At 37.2% G+C, this 19,421-nt stretch overlaps 1 protein-coding gene across 2 annotated transcripts in view; it reads right to left on the bottom strand.

Annotated features, from left to right (window-relative positions):
• The window catches only part of cd2ap (CD2-associated protein), a 117,913-nt gene that overhangs the window by 95,693 nt on the left and 2,799 nt on the right, over nt 1-19,421 (bottom strand).

The raw sequence follows: 19,421 nt of genomic DNA, 5'->3' as shown, positions 1-19,421 counted from the left end.
ATTTTTTTTTATAAAATCATCTTTAATGTTCTACTCACTAAAAAAATAAATCAAATCTGCTGCATCTACTTGAGAGTGAGTAAATCAACATATAACCTTCGCTTTTGGTTGAACAATCCCTTTAAAGCTATCTGAAGATCTAAATTAACTTGACCATTTTAATGTTCAATGAAATGCCTAATATAGCTCATTCTGACCTTTAAAGAGTGAATAAACATTCCGCTCCAATACCAGTGAAGAACCATGTGGAAATCTAGACCTTGCCCTTTACAGCCACCATTGTTTGACGTCTTTGTTGAGCAAAAACTTCAAATTGACTGGGCAAAAATCCAGCAGAGCACAGTCTATAAACAAAGTTTGATCAAAATACACTAGGTATTTTCATGGAGACGAAGCCTAAAACTTAAATATCATCATTATATCAACAGAGAAAGTACTTTCAAGTCTTTCCCAGAAGCTGTGGAATAACCGTATTCAAGCGAAGTTGTGGTGTCCACCAAACTTCGGGACACACAAAAATAACAATGTCCCAGCAAATGTGCATTTCTCAGCTACCCAATCATTAGCACAAACACCCAGACACAAACATCTCCCAGTCACTTCCAGAGACTTGGAACGTGAATCACACTAGAAACAATGCCTTAGGAAAAAAGTGCTAAATTTGACTGTGAGAATTGCATGAGTCTGAGAAGAATGTGATCAGCAGCACGAGCACACAGAAGCTCTGTTGACAGAGGGTATTTACACAGCCATGCATGACAGAGATAGCATGGAAAACACAGGCAATAGGTCAGCATGTTTGACAGGATCTCATCCCTACCTAGACTGGTTACGTCTGGGCACACAGTATTTATACAAACAACTGTGATACAGCTGTAAGCATCAAAGTAAATTTCCTGTAGCCTGCATATTCTGTAGAACTGTTTTGCGGGTAGAATCTATCAAGAAAGGCTAAATAAACCAGTTCAGGCCATCATAGTGATGATGAAGAATGTGTATCGTGCTTCATTCACACTGATTTTATCAGCTTAAAGATGGTCCGCAGCAGTGACTGGATGCACCTTGACCTAGTTTTTGTTTAATCTGAATTAAATTTAATTAGATTTTTTTAAAAATCCTGTTTAAGCATGTTAATTCCATAAATAAAAGATTTTTAAAAAAGATAAAGCTAATTATTATTATTGCAACACTCATCAATTAAATATAGCTTATTTCATTGTATTATGCAGCACTATTTTAAATGCAACAATAATGCTACCTGTCAATTAGACTTGGGCCGGTATAAGATTCATAACTTTAGATACGGTTTCACAGTATTGCGATATTGTGATTAATGCTCTAACATATATTGTTTTTAAATGTCTGGTTAAAAAAATAAATAAAATTTGTTGCCTTTTGAACAATATATTTTATTTTGAGAAACATTTAAAGGATTTTGTAACAATAAACATGTCAGGCTAAATAATTAAAAAAATCATTGACTTATGCTGTCTATATTTGTTTTAATTTTGATTTTTTTTTTTTTTTTACAACTTAAAATGGCATATTTTCTGCTAGAGATACTGATGTTACTGATAACAAACTTTAATTAGTACATTTAATTAGTAAATGCAGCAGCCAGAGTTCCTACCAGGTCTAGAAAATATGATCATATCACCCCAATTTTATCCTCCTTACACTGGCTGCCTGTTAAGTTTCGTATTGAATTTAAAATATTACTTCTCACCCATAAAGCTCTAAATAATCTAGCTCCTGTTTATCTAACCAACCTTCTGTCTCGCTACAATCCAACTCGCTCTTTAAGATCTCAAAACTCAGGGCTTCTGGTAGTACCTAGAATAGCAAAATCGAGTAAAGGAGGTCGAGCCTTCTCTTTCATGGCTCCTACACTCTGAAATAGCCTTCCTGATAACGTCCGATGCTCAGACACACTCTCCCAGTTCAAAACTAGATTAAAGACGCATCTGTTTAGTAAAGCATACACTCAATGCATCACCTAGCAGGTTCCACACAGGCTTCTGCATCTTGCTTATATACACTATGAACAGCAGCTACGCTAATTAATCTCTCTATCCTCTTTTTCCACTTGTGGATACTCATACCGAGGTTTTCAGATTATGCGGAGTCACTGATTGGATCCAAGACCAGCGACGAGATGATCCCAAGGTTTCCATATCCGGGACCAGGCCATATCCTGAGCTGCTGCTGCGCTGATGGTCATGAGGAGTGGAGAACATGAGTCTGATTCCAGCGACTCTCCAGGGACAGACGAGTCTTCACTGAGGCCAGCTTCCAGACTCCACCGCGGTGACTGAAGCTCTGCACAAGACTTTTGGCCAGCGGAGAAATTAAAATGGTCGTGCCCAAATGAGTCTGGTTCTCTCAAGGTTTTTTTTTCTTCACTCTCCTATCAGGTGAAGTTTTTTTTCCTTCTCCGCTGTCGCCACTGGCTCGCATGGTTCAGGATTGGTAGAGCTACGCATCGATAAATTTGCTCTTCAGTGTTTAAACTCTCAGTAATTATTTAAATCACACTGAACTGAGCTAAACTGAACTGAACTGAACTGAACTTAAACACTAAAAACTGAACTACACTGTTCCAGTTACTATGATTATTTATGTGAAGCTGCTTTGACACAATCTACATTGTAAAAGCGCTATACAAATAAAGCTGAATTGAATTGATGTCCAAAAAACAAAAACAAAAAAGCTTAAATAAACAGTCGTACACATACCTTAGGAACAGTATAGCTGAAAATTCTGAAAACTTTAAAACCTTGACTTTTTCAAACCCCGGTATACCTTGAAAATGGTTATCCATTTTCTGACCAGATGTCATGCTTAATGTCAATACTTCTCTAATACTTCTTGTTACTCTGTAGGCATGCCTACATGCGTGCTAACTCGATAAAGAATAACTAAATAATAATATTAATATTAACAATAATAATAAAAATAATAAACAATCATTTTTAATGATATTGGATGATGTTTGAATGTTACATTTACTAGAGGTTAGGCTAGGGAGGTAATACAGTAATATGGTATACCGCGGGATTTAAAAATAGCAACGTTGTCAGTTTCTATACCGTTATACCGTCATAAAAAACAATGCACTTAAATAGGAGACAAGTATTAAATAAAAAAGTGACCTGCAGTTTGACAGTGTTTCCGGTTTCAACCAATCGAGAAGGGAGGCGTGTAAATACAAACAAGAGGTCTGCATTTCCGAGGAAGCCGACCAGATATCTTGCGGTGCAGGAATACATTTCCGAATAAAGTGCGGAAGCGGTCGGTAATCAGTGTAATTTGAAAGGGAGCGGGCGCACAGTCTAACAATATCGCTCCTGAGCGAGCAAGCGCATCCACGTGGATGCTGTTTGTTTGTTTGTGTTTGTGTGTGTGTGTGTGTGTGTGTGTGTCCCTTTCTCTCTCTCTCTCTCTCTCTCTCTCTCTCTGTCATTTAATACAAGCAGTCAGATATATGTACTGTACCTTTAATTTGAATTGCTAAAAAAACACTTTTTAAATGTATCAAAAAAATAAAGTACATGCAGAGAACAACATGAGCATTTCAAGCAAATAAACAAATGTAATATTATTCTGTTTTTTGAGCATTGTCGGGTGAATTGGTTAAACACCTTTGATTGGTCACGTGCAGAATAAAAAGGCCTGCTCGAGGACGCGCTGGCGCTGTTCACCTATAAGTGACACTGACAAACGGCAGCAGCGATCACAGCTGATCCTTGATAGATGCGGTGGAGAAAACTCACTCTGCAGACATGCTCGTGTCTGGATCCGCAAGTATCACTATAACAGCCGAGAGGAAAGGAAACGTCATGCCAGCAGATCAAACAGGCCAGTGAGAGAGAGAAAGAAAAATGGAGTTTACTTTCATTTTCTTAATTGCAGTGAAATAGGGGCTTCTGCCTCAACTTTAGTGTCAGTTAGTGACTGTCGAGCAAACACACGCAGTGAATTGTGCAGTTTCTGCATTTTAATTACTCACCTTCATTGCCATAGTATTTTACTGCTACATGGCGCATATGAGATAAATTACATACTCAATAACTGGTTATGATCTATTACTAAACCGATACGGTCCACATCAGAAACAACTAATTTCGTTGCTCCTAACATTCACACAGTGGTTATGTAAAATCTTTAGCAAAAAAAAAAAAAAACTAAACTTTAAAGTAGAGATGCGCTGGAAATCTGTATAGGCTAATAATCACATTTTATGGATCAATCGATCCTCGCTGATCTAGCCGATCTCATAACCCGAAACCAAGTGTGATTTTTTTTTTCCGAGTTTACAAGCAGAGGAAGATGCACGTGCACACTTGGGTTATAGATCAGCAGCACACGAGGAGCCAAATGGTGAGTGGGGGTGAGTGATTACAGCAGCTAAAATATATACAGATGTGGTGTGGCCTCTGTTTGCAGTGTATTGGAGTGACTTGCATTAGTAAAGACCTCTTTATTGTACATCCAGTGTTTTGAGCTGTTGTAACACAAGCAGAATAAGCAATTCAATTCAAACACTGGTCATGATATATTTCAGGTCATGCTGCATCTGAGGAGGAAACCTGTGCACTATCCTCACAAATTTTGAAATTGTGGTTCAAACACTATGCTGAAGATGACCAACAAAAGAAGTATCTTTTGCATATAATTTATCACCGAATATGAAAATGCATGTTAATATTAGATGGGCCTTTGCCAGAAGTGAAATATTTCTTTAAACATTAAACAATTCAATGGAATCTCAACAAACGTCACAGCTCTTTGAAAAATCAAGTTTAAACCACACGTGGCCAACACACAACCCCAGGCATTTGAGCAAATGCTAACCCTGCCATCTCTCCACTTGGATTTATCTGCAGCCTTCATTTGATTTGATACTTATGAGGCTACCTCAGTCATTGTCTCTTCCTCTTCTTGGTTCAATTTGCAGAAGGCAAAGTTATACATAATGTCAAACCACCATAAACTGTGGTTAGTTGGTTTTGCTTCCAATTTAGCCTTGACCCTGTTTCCAACCAAGAAAAAAAAGATGAGATGAAAAAAGAAGAACTTGCAAATTAACTCACTCCAAAGGCCTCATTAGCATGTCACTAGTTACATTTCCATCCAAAGACATGAATTAGACTTATGGACAAAACCAGAAAACAGCATCAATCATTTGCAAATTCAGCAGGGTGTGCATCCAATGGGATAAACTGAACAAAAATATCACTTCCAGTTCCTTATGAACTGGCGCCTAAAATCAAAAAGAAAGCTAGAATTCGATGTGTAGGAGAAGCCACTGTAGGCCTTTTTTTCTTATTTAATACATTTCTTGTACCTCAGAAAATGAAGATGAAATATAATGGCTTTTGATGGCGTAAGCACACTCTCTTTGGTAGCCCAGCTGCTTAAGACATTTCTGTGAGAAAAAAAACAAAAAATAATACTGAACCACTTTATTGACGGGCTTTGGCTGAGGGATAATAGAATGACCAAAACAACATTTTAGATATATTTATAAAGTGGTCAGTCTTCTGGTTTGTCCTATTTGATTATCATACATGGTTTCCCCTACATTCACTCTTCCATGGCAGGGCGCCACACCAAAATGCATCCCGCTACGGCTACATTACAGCTTCCCATTCAAAACATTAAGTCGTTGTTGTTGTTTTTAATAGTGGGTTATAATTGCACCAAAACTTATTAAAAGGTAAGTTAATTATAACAGCGCAAACTTTTCTGTAATCGTAGTAGTGCTGTGTGTTATATGTTTAACCCTTTAAGGTTACGTGCTGACTGACTGACATATGGATGAGGGCCAACAAACACTTTCAGTAAAGATGAACACCGTTTCCATAATTTGAATTTATTTGTAGATAAAAGTCCATGGTTCTGCATACAACAACTTTTATAGCCATTTCACTTTACTTTAGGACGCATTAATGCCGCTCTGTAGGTCTATTGGAGACATTGATATTTATTTCTAGCAAATCTAATTAGTGTTGGAGACATACTCACTACATAAATGCGCTAAATTGCACTTCAGCAGCATTTATTTTGAGTGCACAAGAAGATCTGCGCTTGAGCAGTGTAAGTTTGAGGGGGTGTGCAAAAGGTTTTGTGCACGAGCAGAGAAAATCGGCGCGCAAGCAAAACGATTTGCTATTTCGTATTGTATAAATGCGATCTCGACTAGTAATACTGTGCTCACAACATTTCTCCATTTGTCATTGCAATAACGCCAAAGGTAGTTGGTAGATCTGTGTAAAAGGTCTGCCACCACAGCTAGAAAAAAATCCTAGAGGAAACACTGTTATATGTTAGGTTGAAAAAAAAAAAACATAAGACTTTTTAGATGCGCATGCGGGAATTTATTTGGCAAACGGATTTTTTTCCATTGCAATTTACGTGCATTTGTCTGATCTGACAAGTTCAATGCGCATTTTAGCATTTTTTATTTAATATACAAGATGTACATAAAAATATGTGGATGGAAACTTGGGCTGCACAATGCATTGTTTCAGCATCAATACTGCAACGTGCGCATCCGCAATAGTCACATCGCAAGATCTGTAATGTGGAGTCTAAATTATAGTTGACTAGGAGCCACAGAACACATGCGCTTTGTAAAGTCACTGCTACTTTGACCATAATAGATACCATAATATAACCATAATGATGTTAGGTGTAGCTAAGATTAATTGTATTTAATTATTTATACAGAATATAGACAATTTTTGCAACAAAGTTTCTGAAAAGATCTCCGACCACACTACACAGCTAAAACGCACATCACGTGACCAGACACACACTCTGGCATGCGCTGCAGCTTATGCACACGTCTGCGCTCCAGGCAGTCATCGGGTGCTTTAAGCACACCTCCCCAGATGAGAGTAGCGCACATCGGACAGTTCATTAAGGATCTACCGCTGGATTTCAACTCACTATAGTTGTTAAACCTGATATTTAAATCATCTTGTCACTACCTAACGACTCTCTTTTAAATCTATTACTTTTTGTCAGGTAACAGGTTTCTGCTGAGCGCAAAGATAAGTTAACATATTAAGTCCACTGATTCTGCACATTTGACTGATCACTTGCCTTTACTTCAAATATTGTATAAACTTATTGCACGTTATACTTTTATAATGGCCATTATTAAATATTAAAACTAATATTAAGCTAAAGAGCAGGATACGTTTCGTATTTTTCGCAGAAAATAAAGGCTAGCAGTTTTTTTTTAAATAAATGTTTTTTTATTTTTATTTCTACAAATATGCCTACAGTGACGGTGAAATAAACGTGTAGCTACAAGATACCCCAACATTTTTATTGTCTGTTAAGTTATATCATGTTTTCATTTTATTGACCTTATTCTTCAATGCGGAAGTGCGCTCATTTTTGCGGTTGTTTTAGAACTTCCGATTTAGTTGCCAATGGGTGAAATGACTAAGAATAATAAACTACAAAAAATGGTCAAACTACTTTACAATAAAGTGTGTTTCATGAATATACAGGCAGAGCAGAATAATATAATAAAAAAAAATCAGTTTGCAACATCAAGCAGCTGAACGAGCCATTTTTAACATCTAAAAATGAATGGAAGTGAATGAGACAGGAAGTCTTGAGCCCAAAAAAATTCAAATGGATGCGTCCGCTTATGCACGAAAAATAAGGTCAATTGTTGAGATAGTAAAACAACGTAGCAGGTAGATGCGAATGAAGTCAAAGTAGCTTACAAAGTTTTATTGGAAGATTTACTCAACATGTTTTCTGGAGGTTGTTTTCCAGATCAAACTTGCAAACTTGCAAAGTCTAAACTTTGAGGGTGCAAGACTGAAATTTGTGCACTTAATATTGAGAAAAAAGCCCTAATCACAAAGGCGAATATCTGCAGCCATGCCATCGTTTTCAGATGTCTCCATTTTCTCCTATCCACACTGAAATGGAGCAGCAGCATTTTTTTAAAAGAAAAGGGCCTCATCAGCATTTTCAAAAAGCTCAGTTTTCAGTAGTCGAAAACTCCGATGTAGTGTGGACGGAAGGCGTAACCAAACTGTAGCAAAACTTATGCGCTTTAAAACTAAAATATATTAGTGTAAATGGGGCCTTACACTCCACAGAAAATTGTCAAATAGAGTTATTCAAACCACCTCGTGAAACTGTATTCCTAATGCAATATTTAAATCGCAATAAAAAATAAAAAATAAATAAATAAAAATCGCAATATCAGATTTTTCCAATATCATGCAACCCAAATGGAAACGGCTACATAGCACAGGGAAAGTAAATCTTTTTTTATGCATGCTGTGCTGTTGGCTAATGCCACTACAAGAGAGATAGAGTGCTAACTTAGGTCAGGATTTTGGAAAATAAAAGTGTCTAGTAAAACAACCATACTGGCTGCTTCTTGCATCCCATGTTATATTACAGTTTGCTGACTTAGCCTCTCAGTTTTCGCCTGCCAAAGCATCCTGATTTGAGCACAGCTTTGCAGAAATTGTCATAATGACATAGTTGGCCGACTTGGCATGAGATGCGGATCCAGAGCATGCAACTTTTATTCCTTCTTATTCCCTCTGCAGCCATTGAGAAAGGAAAACAGATTAGGTCATTTACTTCTCTGCATTCTGATAGCCAAACTCTCTTATAGCTTTGCTTATAAGGAGGCTTCTCACAGTTGCCTATTTGTGAATAGAGTACAGGAATATACCGGGTCAGTGAAATCATACAAAAGACTGAAGAGAAAAGTGAATAATTTCGGCCCGGAATCCATGAAAGAAGGCCTTAATGACTACTCAAGTTTTATCCAAAAAGCAGTGCAATCTTTAAAATTACCCCTTAAATATATTGCCATTGGTGGAGCTACTTCAAATCTCTGGGAACATTTACAGATATAAAAACACATACTATAATGCTTTCACTGGATAGTTTTACTATAATTTTGTATCATTATCATAATCCGTTATTTTTGCAAATTGCATACAAGTAAATAATGGCAGGTGTGTGTGAGAACTATTTTAACTCTTTATACTGCTTCAGGTTTTTTACCTAATGTATAAAACCCTGCAATAGAATTGATTCATGATACATAGTCAAATACATTATTGTTCATACATTCAATAAATGCTACTTCCTCACTTCTATAAATTATGGAACAAAAACTGGCTGATTTATGCTGAGTTTTTTTGTTGTTGACATTTTTTCAGATTTTAATTTCTCTATCTAAGGACTCCACAGAAAACTGTCAAATAGAGCTATTTAAACCACCTTGTGAAACTGTATTCATACTGCAATATGTATCAATCAAAGTTTATTTAAAAAATAGCCTAGCATTTGCCCAGAGTGCAGAAAAACCAAGACAAAACAACAACAATAAACTACTAAGGAATACAAAATAATTATGAATACAACAATTAACCGATTTCACTATTAATTCGCTTTAATTCAGCACGGTAAATTTTTTGTGAAGGCATATCCACACCATGTTTCTGCATGGAACAAAACTGCAACTAAAAAAAGCTGCAACTAAAGGTTATGTCAACTGTGCAGTAGTTTAAAGTTCCAAGCTTGTACACAGAATTTAATACGCATGCACATTGGATTAAAGGCTGATTTTAATTAAAGATTAAGCAGATATTCATTGTATTTAATTATTTATACAGAATTGTATATGGTTAATGCAACAAAGCTTTTTATCTTGTTTATGGTCCAAATATCTCCATTTTAAACTCTTTATTTTGACTTGTTTCTTCTGAAGGTGAAAACAAAATAATATTTTTACTTGATCCAATCCACGGATTTTAGATATTTCGGACCAGAAACGAAACGTATTCAGTTTCTATATTTTAACACGGGTTGTCAATAGCTGTTTCCATAATAAAATGCAAATAAAATTTATACATAAAACTGAAATATCATATAAAAGACTTACACATAAAGCAGCGTTTCCATCCAAATAGTCAAAGAGAACAAAATAGTTTTTTCCTGATAAACTGGTGCCAAATATCAACAGTAAAAACAGAATTTGCAGCGGTTGGAGAAGCTGCGTTAAACTTTTCTTTATTTAATAATTTATTTGCGCCTCAGAAGACAATGCTGACATGCAATGAACGTGTGGTGGTGTTTGAAGGCGTAAAACTTGGAGTAAAAATGCTCTTCACAGTTCTGGAGGTAATTAATAATATAATAATACTAATACTGAAATGGTTAAGGTGTTTTAGAATGAAAATGCGCATAAAAAAGGGTGGATAGAAAGTAGCTAATATTGACAGTACAACCATTTTGTACCTGAATATTTTTACATGTAAATAAATGAATAAAACTGGGGTTGGTTACTCGACATAAATTTCTAACATTGGACAGCTCTTAGCCCAGATTGTTTGCCTACAGTCAAAAGTCTGATTATGCAAGACTAATTAGTGGCAGAATAATGACTTCATAGCTCTAGTCCTCGATTGTGAACATAAATGTTAAACCATAAAAAGCGATTCTATTTCTAAAAATAACATGCTGACAAAGTCAAAAATCTGCTACATTTTCAGAGCATATACAGTATTATTCATAAAAGTCCATGACAGATGAATCGTGTGTGCAGTGAACCAGAGTAAGAGGTCAGACGTTAAATAGGTCAGTGGTTTAACAAAATAAAAATGACTAAGCTGAACAAAAACACACACATACAATCAATATGTGACATGAGCTTGGAAGAAATAGAGCAACTAATATGGGACTTCATTTGAATTCAACCTCACAGTGCCCTGAAGCAGATTGGACTAAGCTAATCAAGACCCTGGTCGACACAAACACACACGTACTGTGAACAAAATTGTGCTCATTCAAAGATTTTGATGCAAAATTCTTTATTAGAAACATCATGAAATTTCTAACCATACATACAATGTACATGCAGCTTGATATGCGCTTTGAATTGTTACTTAGGTCGAACTCACACTATGCTATCCGACCGTGCCCAGGCCCGTTTCCCGGATCGTTTGAGAAGTGTGTGTGTGCTGAATCGGGCTCAGGCACGGTTCACTTGGCTGGCCCTGGCCCGATTGGAAGAGGTAAGCCTGAGTGCGGTACACTTGTGTGTGTGTGAGTGCAAAATGCGCCTAAGCCCGAAACTGAAAGCGAGATGTGACTTTTAAGGGACTGTTTCATATGGATTTATTAATCATTCTTACCGTTCAATGAAAGCAAACTGTCGTAGATTATTAAAGACGCAAACCCCTCACTGCACGACAGCTGTGCACCTTTACCAAACCTCCTAATTCCTGCAGCACGAGGACATTATGATTGTTTATGAGCGTCAAAAGCGGCTGATCTGTTCGGCGAAATACTTGACTGTGTGTCACTGCATGTCAAACGACATAACCCAAGAAATCTCCACTGTGCTGAGCGAGAGCGCTTCTGACCAGCGCATCATCGATGAGGTAAGCGTGCCCAGGCCCGAATGTAATGCGACTGCAGGCCGTCGGGGGAGACGGGAGGGGGGACAAGCGTGCTTTGGCCCGGTTCAAGGCAACTTTACATGGTGTGAGTGCACCCTTAGTTTGTCCCCAAGGCGTTAACACTAAACTAACCACTGTTTCAAAGTCACACTCTAACAATGCTATGCTATGCTCAAATTGGGTTAAATATTGACAAACCCAAATGTTGGGTTAAATATGGTCTTTTTTTTTTTGTCCTTATTTTACCCGATATTGTGTTCAAATAACCTAGCATTTACCCAGAGTGCAGAAAAACATGGAGATGAAACAAGAACAACAAACTACTGAAGACACCAAAATTAAAAAAACATGAGTCTAGAGTGAGGGGCTTAATATATATCAATAACTAGGGATGGGTACCGAAACTACTTTATCTGTATCGTTGCTTCATTATAAAAGACTGAAGTATCGATAAGCTTTGACATAATGGTTCTGCTATCAGTACTGGAGAATTATTGCTCAAACATTACTTACCATTGCATAATTTAACTGACCAACCTTTTCTAATTTACGATATTTGATATTTGTCTGCATAGTTGGCAATCTCACATGAGAAATGCTCGCGTTTCCGTAAGCGTGTAAAGTATAAAAGCCTTTACAGTTCTCGGCTGTGCAGGCGCACTTAACGGAGGCTCACTCCAAGTGAACAAACATAGCTGGCGACATAGACTCGCACACACAGTTCGTAAGCTTGTGGGATGAACCAAATGGGTTGTATTTCCTGAGTGGAGAGCGACAATGCAAGTTGCATTGCAAGTTGTTCTAAAACTGTATTAAAAACACAGTTAACTCCCAAAACAGTTAACTCATTTATGTGAATGTGTTAATGAAAACATTCTTTTATTATTAATTCAGCAAATAGGGTTGTAAAAACATCATTTGTTGTAATCTCCGATTCACTGGGCTCTAGGTTTTAGTGTGCGTCGTGTAAACTACACTTTAAATTGCATTTATTTACAGAGCTAATTATAGATTATGTCACTTGTCATCTGTGTGTGAAGATGCTGCAGAGAATGGTGTTGAGCAAATCTGTAAATAAACATACAATCTGAAGTAACAATTTTCCCTGTTCAGGTAGTAGGCACTGCAGCCTTGTCAATTGTAGCAACAGTTCATTTAGGAAGATCACATTTATCAAGCTGGATATCTGAGAACCGTGAGGTGAACTAAGTCAGTAATTGAGAACCACTGATCGATTCATCTTAATTTTCACTAAATGCCCTGACAGCAGAAGATAGCTTTGGTTTCATATTTAACTTTATTACACTTGTTTAAGTTGAAATTAACTAGTATTTTAATAGTGTAAAAGGAATACTGCTGTAAAAGTACACGTTTCAAGTTCATTAAACACATTTAAACATTTGTTTAGTTTGCAAGACAAATGGTTTTGCACAATATATTGTTTTAAGAAATGTGTGTGTGCAATACACTACTTTTGAATTCATTATTGTATCTTCTACAAAACAGTGCAGTATATCACAGAAATATAATGGGATTGATAATGAATAAAAAAAGTAAACCGAATCGGCACACTGCCACTTTAGCTTTCAAAAGACAAATTAACTGAACAATGTTTCGACCTACAGTACAAGGTCTTCATCAGGTCACACAACCAATAAAACTTTATTTTGAGAGGTAAAGTGGCAGTGTGCCAATTTTGTTTACTTTTTGTATTTTGTTTGGCTTGATCGAGCATAGGCATGGGATCATAACAATTTCCAAGGTATACTGAAAAGTCAAGGTTTTAAAACCACCAAAATTTTCTGCTATACCGTTCCTATGGTATGTGTAAGATTTATATTTTACATTTTTTTGCAGGACAACAGTATCTCCAGTCAATGATTCATTTGAATTATTCAGCCTGACATGTTTACTGCTACAAAATATTAGATGTTTCTCAAAATAAAATATATTGTGTTCAAAGGGGGAAAGTTTTAGCTTTTTTTACCCAGACATTTATTTTAGAGCAGTAGTTACAATAATTACAAAACTGTGATATTTTTATCTAAGGTTATCATACCGTCAGAATCTTATACCGGCCCATGCCTAATAATGACATACAACAGCATAATAATAAAAAATAGCCATAAACACATTCAAGAGACAACATACTTTAATTATTAACGTTATTTAGAATAATTAAATAATCTGATGTTACTTTGATGAACTTTGACATTTACATTCTACTTCACCATTGTCATTGTAAAATGTTTTTTAGGTTATTTGTGAATAAGCATAAGCTTTACCGTGGTAAAGTTTTCTGTTATACCGTTCCTATGGCATAGTTCAGGTTTTTTTTTTTTTTTACATATGTAGTTTCTTACCAGTATTCTATTTAGTTTTTAGGGCAACAGTATCTTCAGCAGAAAGGAAATATCTACAACAAAAGTAGATCCAAAAAAAATCTAATACTGGTACCAAATATATTACGGGGGGAACAGTGATCACAATACAAGCGAGTTATTTTCGAGTAGTGATCACAATACTGTGATACCGTGAAACCATGATATTCATCCAAGATTATCATACCGCCAAAATCTTACACTGGCCCATGCCTTATCGAGTACCTGCCTTTAAGATTTTCTTAGATGTGCGCACACTGATGTCTTTTTTCATTAATAGTACATAAAAATGTAATTGTTGAACAGAAATATACATACATATTCTGCAATTTGTCTGAGATTCTCACAATTATTAATATCAATGAAACACAAAACCTGAGATTTTTAAACATACTCCAGTTCTCATGTGAACCAGATGCCCTTCTTTAAAATCTCTTTACAAGATAGCAATGCAGTAGTCAGACTCAGTGTGTAGGGAGAGGCTGCTGAGATTCCACACATACTTTCAGCCTTGTTTTTTTTTGCATACGTCAAACAGCGATTGACATTTAAAGAACTGTAAACTATACTATATACTGTTCTATTCTGCAAAACATACAGCAGAATGGCTGTGAGTTGCGCTAAGAGAACTAAATATGATGCTGTCAGTTTGAATGAAAATAGTCACACCATGCTTATTCACAGAGGCCAGAGGAGCCCTCGGGTCCATTCCTCATACCTCACTTAAAACATCTAAGATGATCTGACAGATCCCAGATCTTTTAATCATGATAACAGACCTCTGGCTACTTTGATTTTACAAAAAGCTTTACGGACTATCTTAAAAAAATCTGGATGGTCTGATCTGATTACTGCGTGTGCTTGTGTTTATTATGCAGAACAAATCGAACAATCCTTGAAATCATGATAAAGCAATGAATGGATTGGCTACTGTCAGGACAACAGCATAATCATGACATCATCAAATGAATATTCAATTATCTGCCATGTAAGCAAAATGACAAACGTTGCAAAAGATAAAACGCTTGCTTAAATGATATGCAATAACTTTTCACTTTTTGCACCGGTATACACTTTTGTGGGTAAAGAATGTTTAACAATTTCTTTAATCTTATCTGTTGAGTGGATATATGTGACAACATTAAAGTTAATCCCTTGGCATATTTAAAAAGTTTAACCCTGTCAACTGTTTACATTAATCAACAAGGCTTTTTGAGATTTGAGTAGTAGTCTGCATCTCCTGCACTGTACCAGCATATTAGCTTTTTAGTGTATAAATAAAAGGGTTGCACCGATACCATTTTTAAAAAAAGACCGAGTATGAGTACCGATCCAGGTACTCGCCGATACTGATACCAGTTTTTAGGGGGGTGTGGCAGTTTTCCAAATAATGACATAGTAAGACTAATAATTTCAAGACAGCTTCTCTGTATAAAGCGTAATGCTAAGTTCAGACTGTATGATTTTAGCCCCGATTTCAACTCCCCGGCAGGTTTTCAGCAAAAACTGTACTCTCTCATTCACATCTTGTCAGGCAAACATGACTCAGCAGTAAATCTCCTAAGGCCAGGGGGCACTCTACAGCAGAAACTGTAAACAGTTTAAAAAACATTAAGGCCCAACCCCAATTCTACCCTTAATGCTGCGTTCACACCAGACGCGGAACGCACGTCAAGTACGAGTGATTTACATGTTAAATGCAAACGCGCGAATGACGCAAATTGCGCGGTGCGAATGGCATGATACGTGCGAATGGCGCAGCGCGAATTGAGCATTTTGCCCGTTTGACGCGCTTAACGCACATTTCGCGCAAGTCGCTCGAGTTCGAAAATCTGAACTTCAGCACACATTCGCGCCGCGTTAACCAATCAGGAGCTTGCACTTGTGGGGGCGTGATTGTGACGTATCGCCTGTTGTCGATGTCCCAGGGGAAATCCTCAAGCCGACACCGACAAGAAGTTCATCAAACTGGGCTGGGCTCAGTCAGAAGCACCGCTGAAAGCCTCCGTCAGCCAGGTTAAGTTTCTGGAGGAGTTTGAGCTTAAAGAGCTGGATGCACCTCTAAAAGGATGTAGTGGACTCAGACACGCCCCTAAACGTATCGACACTGTTTTTCAGCCTTCATAAAGCACATAAACACTGTTATTTTATTCATAAAATCCATGTTAGCCATTTAGCTACGAAGCTAGAGTCACCTGGCAGACAGAAGTCCTGCCCATCACACGAATCCGCATCTGTTCTGAAGTGAATTTGACACGCGAATGAAGCTGATTTGACGCGCGAATGAAGCGGGGTTTGACTTTCGAATGAAGCGGGGTTTGACTCGCGAATTAAGCGAGTAACCTTAAATGTTCACGCGGCTATTTACGCGCGAATAGCGCGATTTATCTGCACGTTCCGCGTCTGGTGTGAACGCAGCATTAGCCCTTCCCCTTACTATTACTCCTCGTTTTGCTCATTCCAGTGAATGGGGTAGGGGTGTCCCAATCCTCTTTAGCTTGAAGGCATAGGGCAGGGCTATTTAATTGGCAGCCGCAGGTCGAATCCGGCCCCTGAGGCACTTTGTTCCGGCCCTCCAAACAGTGTGACCAAGACATCAAAAATAAATGTAGTTCAGTTGACAAACGGCCGCTATAGTTTTGAAGTTATGTGCGTCTGTTTAATAACAGCATGAGCTGCAGTCAAAGCCTGCACAGAGCGTGAGTCACCATAAGCGAGTGGTGCGGGCAGCTGAAAACATGTTTGTAGAAAAGGCTATTTGTACAATGCACTGATATCGTTAATAGGGATGCAATAATAAGCAATAACTTGGCTTTAATTCGTCACAGTTTATTAATTGTAAAGTCTTCTCTAAGCCGCATTTCTGTTGCTCGGAACGAAACGAAACCGCTGCAAAATACCAAGTTGCCTGTGGGCTAGTTTTAAGTTTGAAGTACACCGAGGCTAATACACACACACGCACACACACAGGATTAACTATAGCAGCAGCTGTTCCCATATCACGTTTTTTTCCGCTTGCAAGTTTGTTATTTCTAATGTAAGAATATATGACAATATGCGGGCGCCAGCGGAGCGATGCGATTGCGTCTGTCTGGGCGCATGCAGTGGTAGTTGTGTGTGCCTTTCTGTGCAATGTAAACAAAAAATATGTTAGACAAATTATTATTAAAATGATTATGTATGCATGAACGCAGATGGCAACAACAGTTAATCTAAATAGCTACTTACCTAATATAAAGCTTGAATTTACATTAGACGTGATAACAGTGAAACCATGTTTAGATTAAACCATGATGATTATCTTCAGACTATACAATCATACAACCAAAATCTATAATTGTTGCATCCCTAATTGTTATCCAGTTCAAACATATGAATGTGTCTGAATGTAGAAGAAGCCTACTTCAATGCACTGTTTTTGTTGTGCTATGAAATACAACATTTGAATGTTTGTACCAAAGTCTATTGTACAATGCTGTAATATTATGTAGTTTCAAAATACAATATATTAACATTTTAATGTAGAAAAAGCCAACATGGGTGTCTTAAGGAGCAAAAATATACAGCATATGGGCTCTTATATGCTGTTGTGTCATCACTCATATAGCAAGTTATATCTCTCCAGCCCTTCGTTTGGGATGCTTTACATGAACCGGCCCCCATGACAAACTAATTGAATAGCCCTGGCATTGGGCTAAGGGGAAGGGGTATATACCCCCTCGAAAGAAGATTTTTAAAGACCACACTCGAAACCCAGTGGTAAGAAAATTTCCAAGAATACAACAGCTACAACAGCAGCATGAATGAAACATGGAGAGATCCACGAATTAGTATCTTTTTGTCATTATTATGAATTTTTACAACAAACAAGCAAATGTTTTAATACATTTATAACTGGTTTGTGTTTTACCGTCATGTTAAAAAAAAAAAAAAAAAAAAACTAAATTTCGCTAACAATAATCCATAATAATAACTCCTGTATATGCTCAAAAACCCTGTCAGAAAAATCTAGTAGGTGAAAATGAGCTTTTTACAGTGTCTTTTATAATGTTAATGTCGTTTTTTGTTTACATAGATAAATATGGCAGTGTAAATACGTAGTACAGTTACGATCTTATTGCCATTTAGATAAATAACTAAAATAACACAACTGGAATAACTACAGCAGTCGCGATTGTCTGATCTCATATGAAGCAAGAATGAAGCAAGTGATCGCGATGACATAATGATTTGTGCAGGTGCTTTAGTGGTGTCCCAATTCTTAGGGGTCAATTTGAAGCCCTTCCCCTTCACACTCGGTTTTAAGGGCCATGGGGAGGGGTACAAAAATAGAATTGAGATTGGGCCTAAATGTGTTACTTACTTTCACATGCTTTCTGACCAGCATCAACACAGAGTCATAGTTTACCAAGACACAACACTAACAGCTGTGGAAACAAAAAAATGACTTTTCAATTTTCAGGTCTGCAATTTCTTGCATATCTTGTCTCAGTGTAGTTAACACCGCTCCATCTGAAAGCAGCTGCTGGAGATTTACTGCTGATTACAGAGCCGGTTTCACTGCCAAAATGCGCATGAAATTAGCCGCCAATTAATGGCCCAGCCTTACAAACTTGTTTGAGTTTCTTGCTTTTGTTGAAAACAAAAGATCCACCATCCACAGTATTATTTTTACACATAGGAGGTCAATGGTTACCAGTAACCAACATTCTTCAAAACATCCTCTTTTATGTTCAATTTTATATGTTGTGTGACAGGCACTACTACTAAGGACTTAAAAGTTATAATGCCACTATTTAAAATGTTAAACATAACAATCTGTAGAGCAGTGAGATTCTCAAAATCAAGAAACAGCAGATCACTGTTAATGATCCCATTGATACCAGAGATCTGTGAGAAATAGTCTCATATTTTAATGGCTCCAGTGATTATGTGCAGTCAAGTCCTAACATGACCAAGCAATGTCCACTTGCACCTGTGCAAAGCACACAACTCCAACACACTCCAAACTTCCTGATGGCCTCAGTTTCGAATCCAGTGTTTGCATAACTCTGTGACATTATGATGAATTATTGTTCCAGAGCACTCAAGGCCATGAAGTCAACCTGCCTGCCAGCCACATGTTTACTCTAACCTACAGCTGGGAAAACAAATGACCATTATGCCCTGTGCAACATCTAAACTAAAAAAATCCATAACCACAGTGAAGAGTAAACTTTAAGTGAAACTGTAACAGGACATGTTCTGACACATCTTTCACTTCAGTTTGTATCTCAAGAAGGTTGCGTTTGAGATCAAAAACTCTGCCCTGGAGTGTTATACCAGGAGCTGCTTTTACCAAATACACATAAATCAGATTATGACATGAGTAAGAAACAAAAAAAAAGACTACAAAATAAAAGAGTTTTGAACAACAGCTAGTAAAAATGCACTTCTGAAAGTGCAAGGCACTTCTGGCTACTAACATTACACATATGAGCCACAGACCAAACAGAAAACAACCTTAAAATCCAAAAGTGCAAATGTGGAAATGAAGCCAACCCAAAAGAGGATTTGCACTAGACTCATTTGTAGAAAC

Source organism: Danio rerio, chromosome 20, assembly GCF_049306965.1.
Source record: "Danio rerio strain Tuebingen ecotype United States chromosome 20, GRCz12tu, whole genome shotgun sequence".
NCBI lineage: Eukaryota > Metazoa > Chordata > Actinopteri > Cypriniformes > Danionidae > Danio > Danio rerio.
This window is presented reverse-complemented; position numbering and strand designations above follow the sequence as displayed.